Here is a 21344-nt window from a genome sequence, read left to right as displayed (position 1 = left end):
GGGAACCAATGACACTGCAAGCAATAGCCTCCAGAAGATCAAAAAAGACTACGACTGCTCTGGGCAGGAAATTGAAGCAATTAAATGCACAAATTGTCATCTCATCCCAGTTGAACGACGTGGCCCAGGGAGAGAGGGAAAAATAGTGGAAGTGAACAGCTGGCTTCGCAAATGGTGTAAACAGGAACGGTTTGGATTCTTAGATCACGGACTGCAGTTTCTTGAAGATGGACTTCTGGCAAGCGATGCGCTGCACCTCACAACGGCTGGGAGGAATGTTTTTGCCAAAAATCTTAGAAACCTCATCAGGAGGGCTTTAAACTAACTAATATGGGGGAGGGAGACAGTGCTCCTGAAGGTAGGAGTCTATCAATTGATGAAGATGATCATCCAAATGTCATAGACCAAATGGAGCAAACATCACGCAGACCTAGTGGTGGGAGGAAAAAATCCTTAAATAAGAGACACGGGGGGATGATTAATGGACTTCAATGTCTGTACACTAATGCACAAAGCATGGGAAATAAACAAGATGAGCTTGAGCTCTTGGTACAGCAAACTAAATATGACATAATAGGCATCACTGAAACCTGGTGGGATAAGTCCCACAATTGGAATGTAATAATGGAGGGATACAATCTATTTCAGAGAAACAGACCAGACAAGAAAGGAGGAGGAGTTGCGTTATATGTCAGGGATGTGTATACCTGTGAAGAGATCCAAGATTTAGAACCTCAAAGCCAAAGTGAGAGCATTTGGGTCAAAATTAAGGGAGAGAAGAATAACAGGGACCTCATTGTGGGAGTTTACTATAGATCCCCAAGCCAAACAGAGGACATAGATGATGCCTTCCTGGAACAGATGGCCAAGCATGCAAAAGGAAGGGAGATAGTAGTAATTACCCGGATATTTGTTGGATGTCAAACTCAGCCAAGAGCATAAGGTTAAACAGATTCCTCACTGGCCTTGCAGACAACTTCATTGTCCAGAAAGTGGGAGAAGCAACAAGAGGAACAGCCATTTTAGATCTGGTCCTAACCAATGTTGATGACCTGGTTAGTGGGGTAGAAGTGGAAGGATCATTAGGCGCGAGTGATCATGCTCTTCTGAAGTTTACTATACAGCGGAAAGGAGCAGCCAAGCATACTAGGACTCAATTTCTTGACTTTAAGAAAGCCGACTTCATAAAACTTAGGGAAGTGCTGGGTGAGATCCCATGGACAGTAATACTAAAAGGAAAGGGAGTTCATGATGGCTGGGAGTTTGTTAAGAGGGAGATAGTAAAAGCACAACTTCAGGCAATACCAATGAGACGGATACATGGAAGGTGCCTAAAGAAGCCAGGGTGGCTATCTAAAGAACTTTTAACTGAGTTAAGATTAAAAAAGGATGTGTACAAAAAATGGAAAAGGGGGGAAAGCACCAAAGAGGAATTCAAACAAATAGCCAGCACGTGTAGACACAAAGTCAGAAAAGCTAAAGCACAGAATGAACTCAGGCTTGCTAGAGAGGTTAAAAGCAACAAAAAAGGCTTTTATGGGTATGTTCGTAGCAAAAGGAAGAACAAAGAAACAGTGGGGTCACTCAGAGGAGAAGATGGTGAAATGCAAACAGGGGACACAGAAAGGGCTGAACTCCTCAATGCCTTCTTTGCCTCAGTCTTCTCCGATAAAGAAAACAATGCCCGACCTGAAGAATTTGGAGCAAATGATTCAGCAGAGGAAACACAGCCCAGAATAACTAAGGAGATAGTACAAGAATACTTGGCTAGTTTAGATGTATTCAAGTCTCCAGGGCCAGATGAACTGCATCCAAGAGTATTAAAAGAACTGGCAGATGTGATCTCAGAACCACTGGCAGTCATCTTTGAGAATTCCTGGAGAACAGGCGAAGTCCCGACAGACTGGAGGAGGGCAAATGTTGTCCCTATTTTCAAAAAGGGGAAAAGAGAGGACCCAAATAATTACCACCCAGTCAGTCTGACATCAATACCAGGGAAGATTCTGGAGCAGATCATTAAGCAAACAGTCTGTGAGCACCTAGAAAGGAATGCTGTGATCACCAATAGTCAGCATGGATTTCTGAAAAATAAGTCATGTCAGACTAACCTGATCTCGTTTTTTGACAGAATTACAAGCCTGGTAGATGAAGGGAACGTAGTGGATGTAGCCTACCTTGATTTCAGCAAGGCATTTGACAAGGTGCCCCATGATATTCTTGTAAAGAAGCTGGTAAAATGGGGTCTTGACTATGCTACCACTCAGTGGATTTGTAACTGGTTGACTGACCGAACCCAAAGGGTGCTCATCAATGGTTCCTCTTCATCCTGGAGAAGAGTGACTAGTGGGGTGCCACAGGGTTCTGTCTTGGGCCCGGTCTTATTCAACATATTTATCAACGACTTGGATGATGGACTCAAGGGCATCCTGATCAAATTTGCACATGACACCAAACTAGGAGGGGTGGCTAACACCCCAGAGGACAGGATCACACTTCAAAATGACCTTGACAGATTAGAGAACTGGGCCAAAACAAACAAGATGAATTTTAACAGGGAGAGGGAGACTTCCGGCGGAACGCAAGCTCGTTGCAGGAGGGGATTTGCTGCGAGGAAAAATCCCGAACTATTTTGGGGAGAGAAGGGGTGCCTAAGGGCGTTGAGGCCCCCCAAACTACCTCTGGAGGGTGTCCAGAAGGCGAGGATCCCAGCAAGACCAACAGCAGCTCGCCCAGCCGTCAGGTTACTTCAAAAAGAAGCGAAGAGCACGGCGGAGCAGAGCAGCAGGTCAAGGGAAGCCATTTCCTACCCCCCGAGTAGCGAAGCCCCGACCCTGCCGAGAGAAGCGCACCGCTCTCCAACAAAAGAAACTCCGGATTAAACTAAAGTTCATGAATAATTTAAGAATAAGAGTAATACGGGGTGAGAAACAAGAGAACTTAGGAGTTCAGCCTTCGCCCGGAATCAGCACGGACGCAAGGTAATTCACGGAGCGGGGGAAAAAAGGAGTGAAAATACCCTAGCGATGTTTCTTTGTTTCCCTGAAGGACCTTAACTTTCAATCTTCAAAGTATCCAAAGGGAAAGACACTTAACATTAACATTAAGAGACTGATTGACTTAAACAGGGGACAGAAAGGATAGTTTGTAAGCGAGAAGCACTCAGTGAACTGAAGGGGGGAAGAGAGAAAGCTCCCCCTCTAAGCAACTAAAGAGCAAAGAGCAAAGTCAGCGAAAGCGGAAGAGAAGGTTCCGACGCCATTATAGAAACCGAAGCGTGGTGACTAATAACTTATAACAAACAACGCACTCTGATAGTCTGTATTGAAGTACGTTATCTTTACTCACCAGCCTATGAAGGATATCTTTGAAATGGGGTCTTAGTAATATTTAACAGAGATAAAGTGGAAATTTGGACATACCCGCTAGAAGCCTCTCTTCTCTTTTACAAACCTTACAAATTCTGCTACCATAACAGACGACATCTAGTGGAGAGAATACAACACTGCAATTTGCTTTTTTCTTTTTGTTTTCTCTCCTTCTTTCTCATTGACTTTATTTAAAGTCTCTCATAGACTTTATCTCTGTGACCTTTCGTGACCCCCCTATACCTTCATATGACGTTCAACTAACAGGAATACACCTTATAGCCAACAGATAGACTTTATTTGGACATCAGCGTTTTTTTATGATTACTTCAAGTTTCTTTTTTTTTGGAAGGGGAGGAGGAAGAAGACTGAGTTAATACGTGGAATAGCCTGAATAGAGGCAAGAAGAGGAGCAAGAAGATTGCTGACCTACTGAAACTATTACTGGACTATATTGGCTATAGTGGTATTATTTGGGGTCGGTGTAAATTTGGGGTGTCTGCAAATTTGGTTAGGGTATCCAACAGTCAATTAGGCGAGGTGTGCTGATTTCATAATTGCAACTGGGCGATAATGTCGAATACAGCAAAGAGGGGGGAGGGGGGACACCTTCCAAAAGCAAGGGATCTAAGCAAGAACAAGACTTCAAGGCAGATATACTAAGAATGTTTGCGGAAATCAAACAAAGCGAAAAAAATTTAGAAGTAAAATTAGAACAAGTAGACAATAAGATAGGGAAAATGGATAAAAAGATGGACGAAACAGTTAATGAACTAAAAGGTCAAATAAAGGAAGTGTTTAGGAGAACACAGGTAACAGAAGAGGGGTTGAAAAAGACGAGAACAGAACTGAAGGAGGTAAGACGAGAGGAAGAGAGGATCAAAGTAGAGGTAACAGAACTAAGCAAAGCGCAAGAAGATTTGAAAGATATAATTGCTATGAATGAACTTAGACAGAGGGAGGTTAACTTAAGACTTAGAGCAGTGCCAGAAATACAAGGAGAAAACATCAAAGAGAATTTGATAGTAGAATTAGCTCAATGGATGGAAATACCAATAGAAGAGATGGCAAAATCAGTACAAACGGCATTCAGATTAAAAATAAAAACAACTAGAGCTAAAAAATTTGTAGGAGACTGCCTGATTACATTTAAAGAAAAGGAAATGAGAAATATGATCTTGCAAAGAAACAGAGAAAAAAGATTGTGTATTAATGGGAATTATATAATAATTTTCAAAGACATACCAATCAGAATTCTGAAACGTAGAGAGCCGTATAAAGCACTGGTACAGACGCTGAAGAAAAATAATATAGAGTTTAAATGGGAGTACCCGGAGGGCATCTCATTCATGTATAGAAGTAAGAGGCATAGATTGGTAAGTCCAGAAGAAACTAGCAAATTCTTAAGAAAATACAAAGAACTGAGACTAGAAAAAGAGGAAGATAAAACAGGAGAAGCAGCAGGAGGTGCAGAGGAAGAGACAGAGGAGGTAGCAGAAGGGTCACGAGGGGAAGAAGAAGAACAGGACGAAGAGGAATTAGCTGAAATATATAAAAAAAGAGGTAAACTAGGTAGGCTTAAACACTATGGTATTAAAGATTTGGAGTTGGAATATTAATGGGATAAATGAGAAGAAAAAAAGGAATAAAATTGAACAAATCCTGAAAAAAGAAAGTGTAGACATTATTTGCTTACAGGAGACTCACATAGCAAGAAGACATAAAAGAATTTTGATAAATAAAAGACTGGGAAACGAGTTCATATCATCTGACAAAGTCAAAAAAAGAGGTGTGGTCATTTATGTCAAAAAACAAATTGAGGCTCAGCAAATCTTTAAAGACGAAAACGGAAGGATAATAATGGTACAAATTAAATGGCATGGACAAAACTTAATTATAGTGGGGTTATATGCCCCAAATGATAATAAATCTGAGTTTTATAAAATCCTGGAAGAAAAACTAGCTGATTACGCAGACCAAAAAATGATCATACTGGGGGATATGAATGGGGTGGTCTCATTAGAAATGGGCAGACTTAGAGATGGAGGGGGTAAGGAAGGGAAGCTGCCCAGAACCTTTTTCTCATTGGTTAAAAAATGCAACCTAATAGATGCCTGGAGACTTAGACATCCACTCGTAAAGCAATTTACGTACTACTCTGAGCCCAATCAATCATTGTCCCTAATAGATCAGATCTGGGTCTCGAATGAATTAACACCAAGAATCATACGGGTAGAGATCCAGGCTAAAACAATATCCGACCATAACCCAATAAAGATGGAACTGAAAGGCTTAGAAGAAGGTACTTTTAGATGGAGACTGAATGATTATCTTTTAGATGATCAAGAAATAGTCGAAAAAGCGCAGAAAAGGATGAAAGAATTCTTCAAGGATAATATGAATAAAGGCACCAAAACTAAAGTGGTATGGGATGCAGGTAAGGCAGTGATGAGGGGCTTTTTCATTCAGCAGAATGCCATTAAAAATAAAGGAAGAGAAAAAGGGGAAAAGGACATTCTGAAACAGATAATGGACTTTGAGGGGAAGTTAGTTAAAAAGCCTAATAATAAGAGAATAAAGGAAAATATCAAAGTATTGCAAGCCCAGTATGCAACATTAATAAATAGGGAAGTGGAATGGAACATAAAAAAACTAAGACAAAGTACGTTTGAGTTTGCGAATAAGCCAGGGAAACTTCTAGCGTGGCAGACCAAGAAAAGAAAGGAACAAAGCACAATAAATAAAATTGCAGCGAACGGAGAAGAAATAACTAATCCCAAGGAAATAAGGAAAGTTTTTCTGGACTATTACAGAGGATTATATAAAAATAGAGAGAGAAATAACCAGAGAAAAATAGAAAGATTTTTGAAAGATAAGCAGGTACAGAAGATCCCAATAGAGAAAAAAGAGCAATTAAATATCCCAATAGAGGCAGAAGAAATAAAATCAGTAATAAAAGAATTAAAAAGAGGGAAAGCCCCGGGTCCAGATGGCTTTACGGCAAGCTACTATAAAGAAATGGAAAATATTTTATCGACACCACTGAGAGAAGTAATGAATAATATTTTGAAAGAAAAAGAAATACCAGACACATGGAAGGACGCATTCATCACTTTAATCCCAAAACAAGATTCGGATCTGCTGCAAGTTAAGAACTACAGGCCAATTTCGTTGCTACATGTTGATTATAAAATCTTCGCAGGAATACTGGCAAGTAGAGTTAAAAAGATATGGCTAGAATATATCCATGGAGATCAGGCGGGCTTTCTGCCGGGCAGGCGAATGAAAGATAATATTAGAAATATAATAAATACTATAGAATATCTGTCTGCCAGGTATGATAAGCAAGCCATATTGATGTTCGTGGATGCAGAGAAAGCATTCGATAATATAGTTTGGGATTTTCTATTAAAACAGTTAGAATACATGGAGGTCGGTTCGAATTTCTTTAACGGAATAAAGGCAATCTATACGGAGCAAAAGGCTAAACTGATTATAAATAACGTGGTGTCAGAAGAAATAATGGTAGCGAAAGGAACAAGACAGGGCTGCCCACTCTCCCCGCTGTTATTTATAATAGTACTGGAAGTACTTCTGAACTCAATAAGACAAAATAAGAAGATAAAAGGGATAAAAATTGGTCAAAACGAATACAAAGTCAAGGCGTTCGCAGATGATCTAGTAACAACAACAGAAGATCCTTTGAGCTCGATAAAAGAGATATTGGAAGAACTTGAACAATTTGGCAAGGTGACTGGCTTCAAGCTAAATAAAAGAAAGACTAAAATAATGGTGAAGAACTTAGACTCGAAGGTAATTGAGGAAATACAACAACAAACAGAAATGTTGTTGTTTAGTCGTTTAGTCGTGTCCGACTCTTCATGACCCCATGGACCAGAGAACGCCAGGCACTCCTGTCCTCCACTGCCCCCCGCAGAAATAGAAGTGGTCAAAAAGGTGAAATACTTAGGAATATGGATAACCCCGAAAAATATAGATTTATTTAAGAATAACTATGAGCAGGTATGGAAAGAGATAAGGAAGGACCTTGAGAGGTGGGGGAAGTTGAGATTGTTATTCTGGGGTAGAATAGCCTTAATTAAGATGAACGTGCTCCCGAGAATGTTATTTTTGTTCCAGAACTTACCGATAATTAAGGGCACTAAGATATTCAAAGAGTGGCAAAGAGAAATCTCAAAATATGTCTGGCAGGGCAAAAAACCAAGGATTAAGTTTAAATTGCTAACAGAAGCTAAAGAAAGAGGGGGATTTGCTCTGCCAGATCTGAAACTATATTATGAGGCATCGTGTCTTTGCTGGGTGAAAACGTGGATAAAATTGGAAAATAAGGAACTATTAGATCTGGAGGGATTCGACAACAGAGCAGGATGGCACGCGTACTTATGGCAGGGGAAGAGGAAACACAAGGGTTTCGAAACACACATCTTTAAAGGCCCTCTGATAGAAGTTTGGGAGAGGAATAGATTCATATTAGAACCTAAAGTACCACACTGGCTATCCCCATTGGAAGTTATGAGCGTGAAAAAAGTAAATATGAGAGGTGATTGGATAACCTATGAACAATTGTTAATAAAAATAGGGGGGACATGGAAACTGAAACCGTACGATCAGGTTAAAGAAAAATTATTTGATTGGCTACACTATTTCCAAATAAACGAAATGTTTAAACAAGACATCAAAGAGAGAGGTTATGCGGACAAAGAATCTAAATTCCAGACTGAAATAATAAATAATGACTATAAAATCCTTTCTAAAATGTACAATCTGCTACTGGAGTGTAATTTGATAGATGAGGAAGTGAAGTCGGTGATGATTCATTGGGCAAGGGACATCGGTCATAACATATATTACGAAGAATGGGAGAAACTTTGGGGAAAAAACCTCAAATTCACAGCTTGTATAACGTTAAAGGAGAACCTCATGAAGATGTTTGACCGATGGTATATAACTCCTGCAAAATTAGCAAAAATATATAAAACTTGCAACAAATGCTGGAAATGCAGGGAAAAAGAGGGATCCTTTTTCCACATGTGGTGGGACTGCAGAAAGGTCAAAGGTTTTTGGGAAAGTGTATATAATGAAATGAAGAGTATATTAAGATACAACTTTGGAAAAAACCGGAGGCCTTTTTGTTAGGACTAATAGGAAGTGACATAAAGAACAATGACGGCAAATTCTTTCAATATGCATCAACGGCCGCAAGGGTCCTATTAGCTCAAAATTGGAAACAACAGAACATACCGACGCTTGAGGAATGGAGAGTAAAATTGTTAGACTACGTGGAGATGGACAGATTGACGGGGGAAATTAGATATTTAAAAGACAAAAGGTTCATTGATGACTGGGGGAAATTTGTGGAGTATCTGGATAATATAAGTGAGGGTCAGATAACGCTAGTTGGGTTTAAAAAGGCTCTGTGAAAAGGTTGGAATATTGTCTAAAGAGAAAAAGAAAAGGAAAGAGAAAATAATGTCAATATATACTAGGATTTGTGTGAATTTGTTAAATAAGGGTATGGATGATTCAAGGGGAAGTTGAAGGAAGTCTCAAAGAAAGGAATCTGTGATAGTAAGATGTAAATTGTTTTATTTTTCGTTTGTTATGATCTAAAAACAATAAAAATCATGTATGGAAAAAAAAAGAATTTTAACAGGGAGAAATGTAAAGTATTGCACTTGGGCAAAAAAAATGAGAGGCACAAATACAAGATGGGTGACACCTGGCTTGAGAGCAGTACATGTGAAAAGGATCTAGGAGTCTTGGTTGACCACAAACTTGACATGAGCCAACAGTGTGACGCGGCAGCTAAAAAAGCCAATGCAATTCTGGGCTGCATCAATAGGAGTATAGCATCTAGATCAAGGGAAGTAATAGTGCCACTGTATTCTGCTCTGGTCAGACCTACTGCAATGAGCCTCGCTAGTGCAACTGTACCTTTCTTCCTCTTTCCCCCCTGTGCACCCCCACCCCAAATTGGCTTGGGATGCGAGTGTGTCCAGGAGAACCCCCAGAACAGTATACCAGAGGAGGTGAAAGGAGATTATCCCGTCTAGTAAGGAGAAATGCTTGCACTAATGGAATGATTGTAATAGTACAATACTGAGTTCCATACTTAAGCACACTTATCCTGCCTGATCCTACAGCTCCATGTCATTAACACATCTTATTTCCTAAATTATTTTCTCTCTCTCTCTCTCTCTCTCTCTCTCTCTCTCTCTCGCCTGCCTTCATACTTAATACCTTCCCCTCAAAAAACCCCCAACAACTCTAATTGGGGTTGTTATCATCACTGTGATTTCTTACCAGGCAGCATCTCCCTTACAGAGTCATTAGGCGTAGCCTGCTTTCATTAGTTAGAAGGAGCAATCCCATTAAGAGCCATTTGGATACTAGACGATGAAAGCAAAACAACCCCCACCCTAAATCCCTTCATTTTTGAGGATGTGCTACCTTTCTGTGAGATGTTAAAAGGATTACAGAAATCAAGTGTAGCATAATAGAATCTCTTGTGACAAATTATTTTAGGTCCTAAAGCTTAGTATGTACGGCTTTATCCTTTTTGACAGCTGTTTCTTGGAGCAAGTATATATGATCACAGTGCAGCCTGATTTGATGAGTGCATGCCATCTGGTGGAACCAAAAAGGCTTTTTGCAGAGGGAAGCTTTGAAAAAACGATCCAATTCTTCTCATCTAGAGTAAAGCATTTTTCCTAGTTCCTTCCGTAGTTTAACAGCAACCTTCTTTTTCAGGGTTCCTCTTTACCCCTCCTTCCCTGCCCCCACTCTCAACCCAATAGAATCCTATCCTTCACACACTGATAACTGAATGCACTGCTATAAAAAAGATTGAAAGGAAGCCTCAAGGCCCCCTGGTGTGTATGTGAAATGAACCGAGTGGCAAACTAAATAGGTTACCCAGGTGTGCTATTTTTATACTCAGCCTTCCTCAGATGTGTCTGAAATCAGAAATATATATATACCGTATATACACTGAACATCAACAACAAGTACCGTATATATTTGTCACATTGTCACTTGGTGGCAATACAAAAGTGATAGTACCCACTCTCTGAAATGCCTTCTCTCAGGTAATTGATGAGCTGGAGACAGTAATGGTCTTTAAACGCCTTTTTTTTAATAATATTTTTATTAGTTTTCCAATTTTAAAACAAAACAACAACAACAACATAAAAACGTCAACAAATACAAACAAACACAGAAATATAAGTTCTTAACCTCATTTTCATAAACCTCCTTTCTCGGACTTCCCCATACCTCACCCTTTTTGCATCCTTATTTTACAGTTTTTCAGCAACCCTTTTAGCCAATTAAATTTAAATTTGTTATCTTTCTCAATTTCACCTTAAATCATCAAACATTTTCAGCTGTAATTCTGCATCTTCCTTCACCTTGACATTTTAGCACTCATCAATATTATAACAGTTCTTAAGATAAGCTTTGAACTTCTTCCAGTCTTCCTCCACCGTCTCTTTCTCTTGGTCACGGATTCTGCCAGTCATTTCTGCCAGTCCCATAAAGTCAATCACTTTCGTCTGCCATTCTTCCAGTGTGGGGAGTTCTTGTGTCTTCCCTTTAAACGCCTTTTGAAGACCAATGAGTGGGATTCAACTAATGAGTGCTTGTCAACAGAAGCCCTGGACAAGGAAGTCACACGTTCCCATTCTCTGGCCCATTGGACATATAAGGTAACAACCTGGGAGCTTCCAGCTGTTATTTCAACAATGGATGGCTGGGGATATGTTTTTGCCCAACTTTTACAGAATCTTGATCAGGACTGGAATATGGAGAGAGGCATTTCTGGGGACATTAATTGTCCCCTATCTCTAGTTGCTGCCAACACTTTTGTTCCAATGGGAGATTCTTTCAATATAACCAAAGAGAAATGAACACAGAAGAGTTCAAGGCCCTGTTCCAGTCAACATGCATTTGTTCTCGCTGATTCCCACGCCCAGCCAAGTATGTTTAAAAATTTAGAAGTCTTGTGTTTACACTGAACAGCGCTTAACAGTGTTGTTGTAGATTGAAGAGTAAATTCTTTGCCCCGATTTTTAGCTGGAATTATTCTCAGTCATCTCAAAAATGACAAATTGCATAATATTCTCAACTTCAGAAATGTTCTCTGTGACTGCATGTTTTCTCTTGCAGATTCTAAAGTGCATTATATAAACATAATCTAGGATGAAATGGAGAGTCATAAGGCAGAACTTAAAGGCAATGACTAAAAGGCAGCATAGCGTGATTAAAGAACTCATGTGTTTACACAGTAGGCTTTAATTCCAATGCTGATTTTTCACAGGAACCCATCTACAATTATTATTATTATTTATTTGATTTATTACCCATCCTTCACCATAAGGCATTGCTCATGGACTTCTGCCTCACCTTGCCTTTGGATCATGAACAGGATATCTCCCCACCTCCTGGACTTGAGAACTTGGAACACATAACATCTCTCCCTTTTCAAGATTCCACCTCAGTTTATTGGCTCACATCTAGTCCGTCACTGTCTCCAAGCACCTCAGCTGTAATGTATTTCAATGTATTTATTTCTCTTTCCTCTTAGTTTTAATGTATCTGTGTGGAGTTTGTTATCTGGTTGGTTGGTTGGTTGGTTGGTTTTAAGTCACTTTAGGTTGTTGTGGGCAAGATAAAGCGACTGACAAATTTAATAATAAATAAATAAATAAATAAATAAGTACTGCCTCTCCTGACTCAGATGGAGTAAAGCTGGGTGTCATCTGTATTTCGATGACAGCTCACTCCATATCTCCTGATGACAGCTCCCTTGGTGCTCAGCAGTGCACCCTCCGAATAACTACTCTCTGGAAACTATTATTAAGGTAGTTACGGAACAACTGAAGAACAATGCCCCTGACCCTCATCTCCCTGTCACATTCCACAAGTATTGAGTGGTATTGAAAGCCACTCAAGGAGAAAGTCAATGGTACTGGAAGCCACTCATTCAAGGAGAATGAGCAAGGTTGCAGACCCCACATCTCTTGCCTAAGAAATGATCTCTCCCCCAACAAATGTCATTTACCAAGGTGACCAAGGTGGTTTCAGTGCCAAACTGGCCCTAGAGCCAGACTGGAATTTCTTTCAAGCATTCTTGAAGCTGAACCACCACCCCCTGAATGACTTGAAATTGTATTCAATGCTCCCCTTCCATTCAGAAGTAATCATTTAATCCATCAGAAAAGAGCTTTCATGAATAGAAAGGAGAGGGGAGCCCTTTTTGCTGATTCCCTGTCCCCCTTACAGTCTGCTCCCAAGGGTTGGAGTGTGAGAGATGACATGGAAGGCTGCCATTTTGGACCAGGTGTAGGGAAGCCACACAAAGAGTATCAGCCAGTAATCTAGTCTTGAAGTTACCAAATTTCTCATGTAAGGTAGACACAAAGTGTGTCATCCCAGTTTTCCCTTTAAGAGTTAGGAGCCCACACCTTTTGGGTTGAATTAAGACTCCTGCAAATATATTTATCTCATTGCAGATCACTTTAAGTTGTGACCATTTGTTAGTCCCATAACAGTCTTGGGTCTTCATCGCAGAGCATGAGTAATGTGCTCTAAAACATATCATCATCATCATCATGATTTTGAAAGAGCATTTAGAAAGCCCTTTTGCTATCTATTTATTTTGTAACACTATTTTAAAATTGCAAGCAAAAGTCTGAAATCATCATTATGAGCTGCAATTTTAAAAAGTTTTATTAAAAGGGGGTTTGCACATGTTTTAAATAATAATTTGCTTATCATTACTTAACAAAAGGTGCATTCTTTTCAAAGTCAGCCATGTGTCAGATGTAGTCTATCAAATTCAGAAGACCTTGCATTCATAGTGACTTCATGACAAAAGTTTAAGGAGCAAAATGCATCCTATTCAAAACTCTGATTCATGACTAAGGCAGTGATAGACAGATTAAAAATGTGATAATTAGGTTACATCAATAATCATGCTGTGAGCAAAAAATATCCAGAAAAGATTCAGTTCCACACTGGGAATTCTGCATTTATGCCATAGTGTTTGGGCATTGTCTCATTGAAGTTCCCTGCTTTGAAGTGCCAAATATTTCAGCTGGGGTGATTTAAATCACATTCTTAACTCCCACTGATATCAATGGCACTGCAAAATGCTTAAGCCCATTGTGTTATACTTGGGAATAAATCCAATTGAACTAAATGGGACATACCTTTGAGCAGGCCTGTTTAGGGCTGTACAGTAACCCTGGGTGGATTGTGCCCTGCTTTTCCTGTTATGGTGACTTTCAGTACTAGAGGCTTTTGAATGGGATAGTGCCCAGAATCTGGGGTTCTCAGAACCCTGCTTTTCTGCCATAAAAAGCAACTTTCTAGAAGACTGATTAGTTCTTAATAATAAAAATGCCCACGCTCTAAATATTTATTTTTAGAAAATGTCACTTTATGCACATTTTTAACACTTCTTGCCACAGCCACTTAACCTTTAAAAGGATCTAGGATGGAACACTTTGTTTCAATTTGCATTACAGAATTTTATAAGATGAAGTCTGGTGTTGTTAATGCTTACTGCTCTCTGAATATTTTAAACACTCCAGCAATTGTGTTTTATGACTAAGGCCTTGACGTTGTTAAATCATGTCTTTCCCCTCCGTAGTCATGGAAGAAACAGGGCTAGGTTTAACCATGTTTTCTCAATGTGATTGTGGGAGGGAGAGATTTCTGCCTCTCAGTTTTACAAAAGCTTCAGGTAGGGTTTAGGATTTTGTTTGGCATCACACAGGGAACAAAAAATCATGTAGATGTTTTGGGACTCTGAGATTGGAGCTCCCCACCCCTTTTAAAAAAAACTACACCAAGATTCCAGCCATCATAATTGTGTAAAGATTCCTGAAATTTATGCCAGAAACAAGAAATTGCCCAGCGGGTCTTTCAGTGCTTACACTTCTGTCAGTGCTTGAATTATGTGTGCATCACCAAGAAGAGAAAAAAAGAAGCAAAGATTTGCATTAAGTTTGTACATACGAATATATGTACATACAAATATATGTATTTATATGTAGTGGTGCAAGTTTAGAAATTATCATTACAATTTAAATAGACATGCAACATGCACCACCATGGTAGGGAAGACTATGACTTGGTAACCTGTGTGGCTATTCAGTGTGATGTCCAGATGTTTATGGGTAACTCCCTTTGTATGGTTCTTTATCTTTAAACTAGACTTGAACCAGACAGAATTTTAAAAAGAGGACTCCATCAAATAGAGGACAGCCCTTTAACTAGAGGGTTGTCCTCTGTAGGGTAGGATACATGGCCACTCTAAGCAGATGGAGATGTTATATACATGCCTTATAGCTGTGGTCCACAACAGCTTGTGACATAATAAATTTGTTTGTTTCTAAGATGCTACAAGACATTGCTATTTTTGGATTTACATTCATTGACACATAAGTCAGAGGCTCTGCCCATTTGCAGCAACAGAGAACAGGGACAGCTTAAGGTATATCCAAATATTTTTAAAACTTGTCCTTCAAGAATCCAATTCCTTTTTAAAATAAATGCCAGATCTGTCACCCCATGGCCTTTTTGTAAATTCATTATCCTTTCAATGAAAGTGGGGACAAGATTTACTTCCTACGGAACAACTGGGTAGAATCCTACCTGCATTCTCCCTCTTTGGCTCCATAAGTTTATATTCCAGCAAAGCTTTTTCATTCACATAGGTTTGGCTGAGAAAGGAACCTGGCAGCCAGACTAGCAACCGGAGGCTTTTGCAGGTCAAATTAATAGTGTGCCTGTTACACTTTGTGATATCACACTACAGTTGTAGTTGTTGAGCTTAATTTAGGAGTCCGTAATTTCTTTCAGAAATGGGTGGTGTGAGAGGAGTTGATAAAGGCCACCAAAAGTTTTCACTTAGCACAGCAGCTGCTTTTCCCTTATGGATTGCAACTGCATGTCCAAATAATAGCTACCGTACTCACTGATGACAATAAAGCTAGGGTTTGCTCATGCATTACTTTCCCCCGAAGGTGCTGAATAAACCCAGAATGTATGGAAATGATGGCAGTATTGCTTCCTCTGCACATGCACGCAAATACAACTGACCCAACTTCAAGTCAGGCATCTGTATACACTGCGGTACCACAAATGCACATTTCCCTTCATTTTTTATCCTCATGCATAAATAAAAGATTGGATTGTGAATCAAGCTAGACGCTACATGGCAGCCAATCTCTTCAGTTAACTCGGGATAAGAAGATTAATGGGGGTAATCCAGACTGTTTAAAACACCTGTTTCTTCATAAGATCATTTGCTACACCAATATCTCCTGTTTCTGATAAGCAGCACTAGAAAGGGAGCCCATCTCACCGAGTTGGACTTGTAACCGTACAACATACTTTTCTTCTTCCAAAGAAGCTTTCCAAAGTTAACCGAGGTCAATCTGTGTTCCTCTGTCTCTCACTCAATATGCCCCTTTAATCTCCTTATGTTTTTATTTCTCAGACATAAGACACACCATTTGTGTTAGTTGATTCAGAGATTTGGAGTATCACATAACTCAGCTGCTGCCTTCTGTCATTTCCATAGGTGAGGGAAGTTACTTTCAGTTATACAGACATTCTTCTTGGCCTCATGTCCCTAACATTTAAAACTTCTAACAACATAGACGGATAGATGGATAGACAGACAGACAGACAGACGGATGGATAGATAGACTTATAATGGCACAAAATAAATAGAAAAAAGGAGTTTAAAATAAAACTTCATGAAGATATAAGCCGTATTTGGGTTTCCTCCTCACAACAATCACATGGAGTGAGAGAGCAAGACTGCTAGTTCCACTCCCACAAGTCCTACTGGCCTCATCCTCCTCCATTCACCTTTTGGAGAGAGGAGGAGTTCTCTAAATGAGAGCTTGTTCTATACGTGTAGACTCTTCTGTGATGTGAAATCTGGACTGTGCAGGAGTCTACATCATGAAGGGAGCCAGAATACATGCAGCAGGTTCCTCCAGGTGGGGGTGGGGGACGGAGTGCCCCAAACTCTTCTGCTTCCACTAAATGCTGAAAGAACACATACCATCTCAGTAATCCTTACTCAGCCTTGTGGTCTTGCCACATTAGAGGTGGGAGTGGGAAAAGCTGAGGGAGAGTAAGATACCTAAACCTACTAGGGGAAACCATGATTGAGTCAAGGCCCAAGATTGGTACAGGACACTTTCCATGGCCGACCCATCTCCGTAGCCACTGGGCTACAGCCCACCCTCCTTTATTTCCTTTCCTGGTTTCTTAATTTATAATGAACAAGTTCCAAGTTGTCACAGCTATAACAAAATAAATAAAGTGGAAACATGAGTGCATGAAAAACGGGATTATTGGGGAAAGGTTAAAAAAAAGGTAGGGCAGCCTATCAGCAAAGGTAATTTGGAGGAATCCAGAGGCTGTATGGCTATCCCTACAATTCAGTGCAGACTGTCCAAGCAGAAATCCTATTACCCTAGCTGCTTGTTTTCTTTGAGTGGCCATCTGTGTTGCCCACTGCCTCAAGCAATATGGCAGAAGGAGGAATCCTTCATGGGGCCAGGAGCCCCACACTAGATTGACAGGGCCACCTTTTCTTGTATGTGCCCTTTTAACTAAGAGAGAACTAGCTAGGTGTCTTCTTCACAATGCATAAAAAAGTCCGCCTCTGTTAGCTTTGTGATATCACATACTATGGGGCATAACCCACCTAATTATATTTTATTGTATTCATGGACTTCCTGCCTTTTATTTGAATTTGAAGCATGCTTCACCTGTTTCTATTAGATCATTCAGCACACTGCTAAGGCCCTCCAAAACTTCCCGCTGGTATCTTATTATCAGTCTACAGTTCTGTCCCATCAGTTTCCATTAGCTTAGAACACCAGTGTGAGACTGTGTGCAAATTAAAAGGCAGGATCAAATTAGCTAGTGTGTTAATTACAGTAAGTGTAAGGCAGAGGAGACTCCCTAGGGTCTCTCACCTCAGTATTCCTCTTAATCCTCCATTGTCCTTTAGAAGACCATATTGCGGCCGATCCTTCCTTCTGGCATGTAGACTGGGTGTGATTAGATCTGGAATTTTCTCTTACATCAGTTGGTGTCTGATGCTAGACCTAAGTGATGAGGGTCATTCTCCGCTGGCTATTATGTAAGCCTATGAGATAAACAGGCTGCAAGAGGCCTCTCTACTTATTCAATACCTGGAGCTAAACTCCACTAAAACACACACACACACACACACACCACAACACTCAGGATATAAATGATTATCAGACACTCGGAAAATGCTCTGTAGTGCTATTATTCCCCATGGTGCACACATTTATTTTTTGTACCAACAAGTTCTTTTTAGGGGGTTGGTTTTTTTTTTGGATGACAAAATTCTTTATTGAAATACCAACAAGTTTTGAGGTTCCTCAAGCCATAGTTTAGAAAAGTTGAAAGAAACTCCATATCTTCCTCTTTGCACGACAATTAACTGAACTTTTCCTTTACATCTGCAGCTGTGGCAGTGGATGTGCTGGACTGTCATTTATGCTCTGGTAACCTCTAGGTTAGATTACTGCAATGTGGTATACGTGGGCCTGCATCTGATGGTGCTTCGGAAACTTCAGCAGGTGGAAAATCTGGTGGCCAGGTTGCTCACTGGGGCAAGACAGATTGAGCATATAACACCTAGACCAACTACACTGGCTGCCAATTAGTTTCCAGCCCAATTCAAAGTGCTGGTTTTGACCAATAAAGCCTTAAACAGCTCAGGACCGCAATACCTCAAAGACCGCCTCTCCCCATATGAACCAACCTGGACCCTATGATTATCATCTGGGGTCCTTCTTTGTGTGCCCCCTACATGAGAGGCCTAGATGGTACTGGCAAAAGAATGGGCCGTTTCAACAGGGGCTCTCCCCAGAGAAGCTCGCTTGGTGCCTTTGTCACATATCTTTAGGTGCCAGTCAAAAATATTCCTCTTCTCCCAGGCCTTTGGCTAATTAAACCATCTATGGACTTTTAAAAAAAGCATTACTGCACTATGGGAGTCATTTGTGATGCCACAGAGAAGTCTCCCTATTATGTTTGTACACTTATGAAGCTGCTGATGCTATATCAAAGCCACGGCCATTTAGTGTCAAAGTCAGACTACCGTAATTCACACCCATTTCTAAAGGCAACCACAGTCATCTTCCAATGTTTTGTGATATGCACACAGAAATGAAACACTCTAGTAGACATAGTGTCTATGATGGCTGCAATTGCATTTACCTCAATGCAGTAAAGGATGTCAGCATACAGCAGCAATTTTCCAGATGTGTCGACCGTTTAAATACAGATGTATCTCCTCATTAGCATCCTGATGCTTACCTGTGTCCCCTTTAAGTTGCTGGATCGAAGCTTTTAGGTGTGCTTCAAATAAAAGGTGGGAAATCCACGAACACAATTAGATATAATTAGAGGGGCTATGCTCCATAGCAGTGGGCAACACAGATGGGATTACTTGGGAAAGGTGTTTTTTTTTTTTTTTTTTTTAAAAAGGTACGGCAGCATTACACAGACTATGAACAAAGGTAGTCTGGAGCAAGCCAGAGCTCATATAGCTACAATCCAGTCCAAGCAGTACCCTATCTCCTTATTTTCTTTGAGTGGCAAGGTACCAGCCTGCATCCCTGACAAAGCTTCACTTGCTGGGTCGTGCAGCTGTGGAAGCGGTTTCCAGGTTCCAGCGAGATCTCATGGGCCTCTCGCATGATCTCCCCAGAATTTGGAAGACACTGCCACAGCTGCTTATCCTCACTTCTCTGCCCCCCCCCCCCCCCCCCGTCGACAGAGAGGGCTAGGGAGTTGAGGGTGAAGAGCAGCCTCTCCACTCGCCTGGCCCTGCTGCTGGGCAAGCACTCGCGTGGCAGTCAGGGATGGTGTGCAGAGGGTGATCTTCACCCTCCACTCCCCAGCCCTCGTTGCCACCAGGTGGGCGCTTGCATGCCGGGCAGGGGCGGGGCGCAGACGGGGCGCCATGGGGATCTCTGTAGGGATGCCTGGTTCATCCATCCCTGTCCCCCCATGATTGTGTGCTTGGGGCAATGGTCCCACTGCCCCCCGTATGCTACACCATTGGTTCCACCAATGTTTTGGTCAATAACTCTCCTTAGCCATGGCCAATTGCTTGGGGATGGTGGGGTTGTAGTCCCAAACATCTGGAGGACACCAGTTCAGGGAATGCTGGCAAGCCTAATGCAAACAGCAGAAGAGATGACACAATGTAAAATAGGCACTGCACAACTTGTGACCTGCAGCAATGTTTTGTGGTCTTTAGGTTACATTTTTGTCAGTTCTAGGAAGCCAGTCCACAAGAAAACTTTCCTTCAGTGCCTTATAGACTCCCTTAAACCATATGTTTTTCAGTTTTTCAGGAGTGAAGTACAACGTGAACTTCAAAGCAGTACAGTTGTTCTTTGTGGTCTTGCCCTTTCCCCATTAGAAGTTCCTCTCACAAGAGCCTGAAAAAAGTGAAAACCATCACACTAAGTTGCAAACGATTGCTCTAACCCTCCTTTGAAGATTTGCATTAACCTATGATATCATAGATTAACAGAATATAAGTGATACATTTCACCTTATTTTTAAATAGGTGTGAAAAAATGGCCACATTGTTTTCAGCAGCAGGCACATTTTGCCTGAATTTGAGAACCACACAGTTTTAAGTGGTGGAAGGGAAACATTTAAAATGACCTATTAAAAAAATAAGTGTATGCACTGCCTGTTTTATGCGCCATCTGTGCTGGAAACAGAACAACTGTAATTCCATCTCAAAATTGAATTATGCAGGAAAGAAAAGCAGTCACAAGGAAAACTAACCATTTAATTTATATTATGCTCCTTTTGTTTCAATTGCAATAAAGTCACATATGAATTACTTATACAAATATGAAGCAGGTTTATGCAATTTATTTTTACAATGCCTGTGTTTGAACCTCTTTTAAAATTTCCGGACACCCTCCATCTCACATTAAGCTTGATTGTTTTTTTAAGGGATGAGATTCAATACATATTATGGACTTCACTAAGCTCTTACTTAGCTTTATTTCATGGAACAGTTATGCCGTCCACATATAACATAGATTTTATATGTTCATTTCAGCAGCACAGATCATGTCAACCATATTCGCATCATTCCTATGACTGATCCCCTTTCCCTTTCTAGCCTTTTTCTTAGCATACAGAGAAGTATACAGTATTATGCAATCCACTTAAAGACCATACATATGAGAAGCAAGATGAGTAAGAAATTATGAGTGCAAAAAGCAAGTTTTCACAGACCAGACAAGCAGCCATGGTTGAATATGCATAGCTCTGCAAATGAAATAGGGCCAAACTTTTCAGATGTTTGATAGCAGGGTTGAAACCCCTGCTCTCCACATTCCTAGCCGGTCAAACAACCTGACTGCACCTTCATTCACAGAGTTGTACATGTCCTCTATTGGATAAAACATTAGCTATCTTCTTGTTTTAGAACTGGCAGGCAGAACAATAAACTGGGTCTGAAAATTATGAAATAGATGGGATACTCAAGGAAACCCAGGTTCATTCTCCACCTGTTTTCTGAAACATCCTCAGATAGTGCCTGTGGATTCACAGGGTTTGAGTCACATGAGGACTAGAAAACTGGGTTTTTTAAATTTACAGCTGACAGAATGTCAAATATTTGTGTTTGCCGAGTGAGTCAGAAGAACTGTACAATATGAGCAGACCAGCCAGTATCCTATTTTCTTCTTTCTAAGCGTTTTCTTTTGCTGCTGATTCCCATACCACTTCCTGTGACATCATCTTGTAAGCGCAGCACCAATTCACAGCCGAATTCTTCTTCAGAATGATCATTTGGTAATTCAAAGCAGCAGAACAAAGGAGGGCAGAAGGGCAAAACCCTGCAAGATTTTG

The 21344-nt window shown here is 40.5% G+C and overlaps 1 protein-coding gene across 3 annotated transcripts in view; it reads right to left on the bottom strand.

The window, feature by feature from the left end:
• SLC1A2 (solute carrier family 1 member 2) overlaps window positions 1-21344 on the bottom strand; it is a 92300-nt gene that overhangs the window by 36165 nt on the left and 34791 nt on the right. The window lies entirely within an intron of this gene.

This window comes from Podarcis cretensis, assembly GCF_951804945.1.
Source record: "Podarcis cretensis genome assembly, chromosome: 1".
Classification (NCBI taxonomy): domain Eukaryota; kingdom Metazoa; phylum Chordata; class Lepidosauria; order Squamata; family Lacertidae; genus Podarcis; species Podarcis cretensis.
Note: the sequence above shows the minus strand (reverse complement) of the source record. Positions and strands in the feature narration are given on the sequence as shown.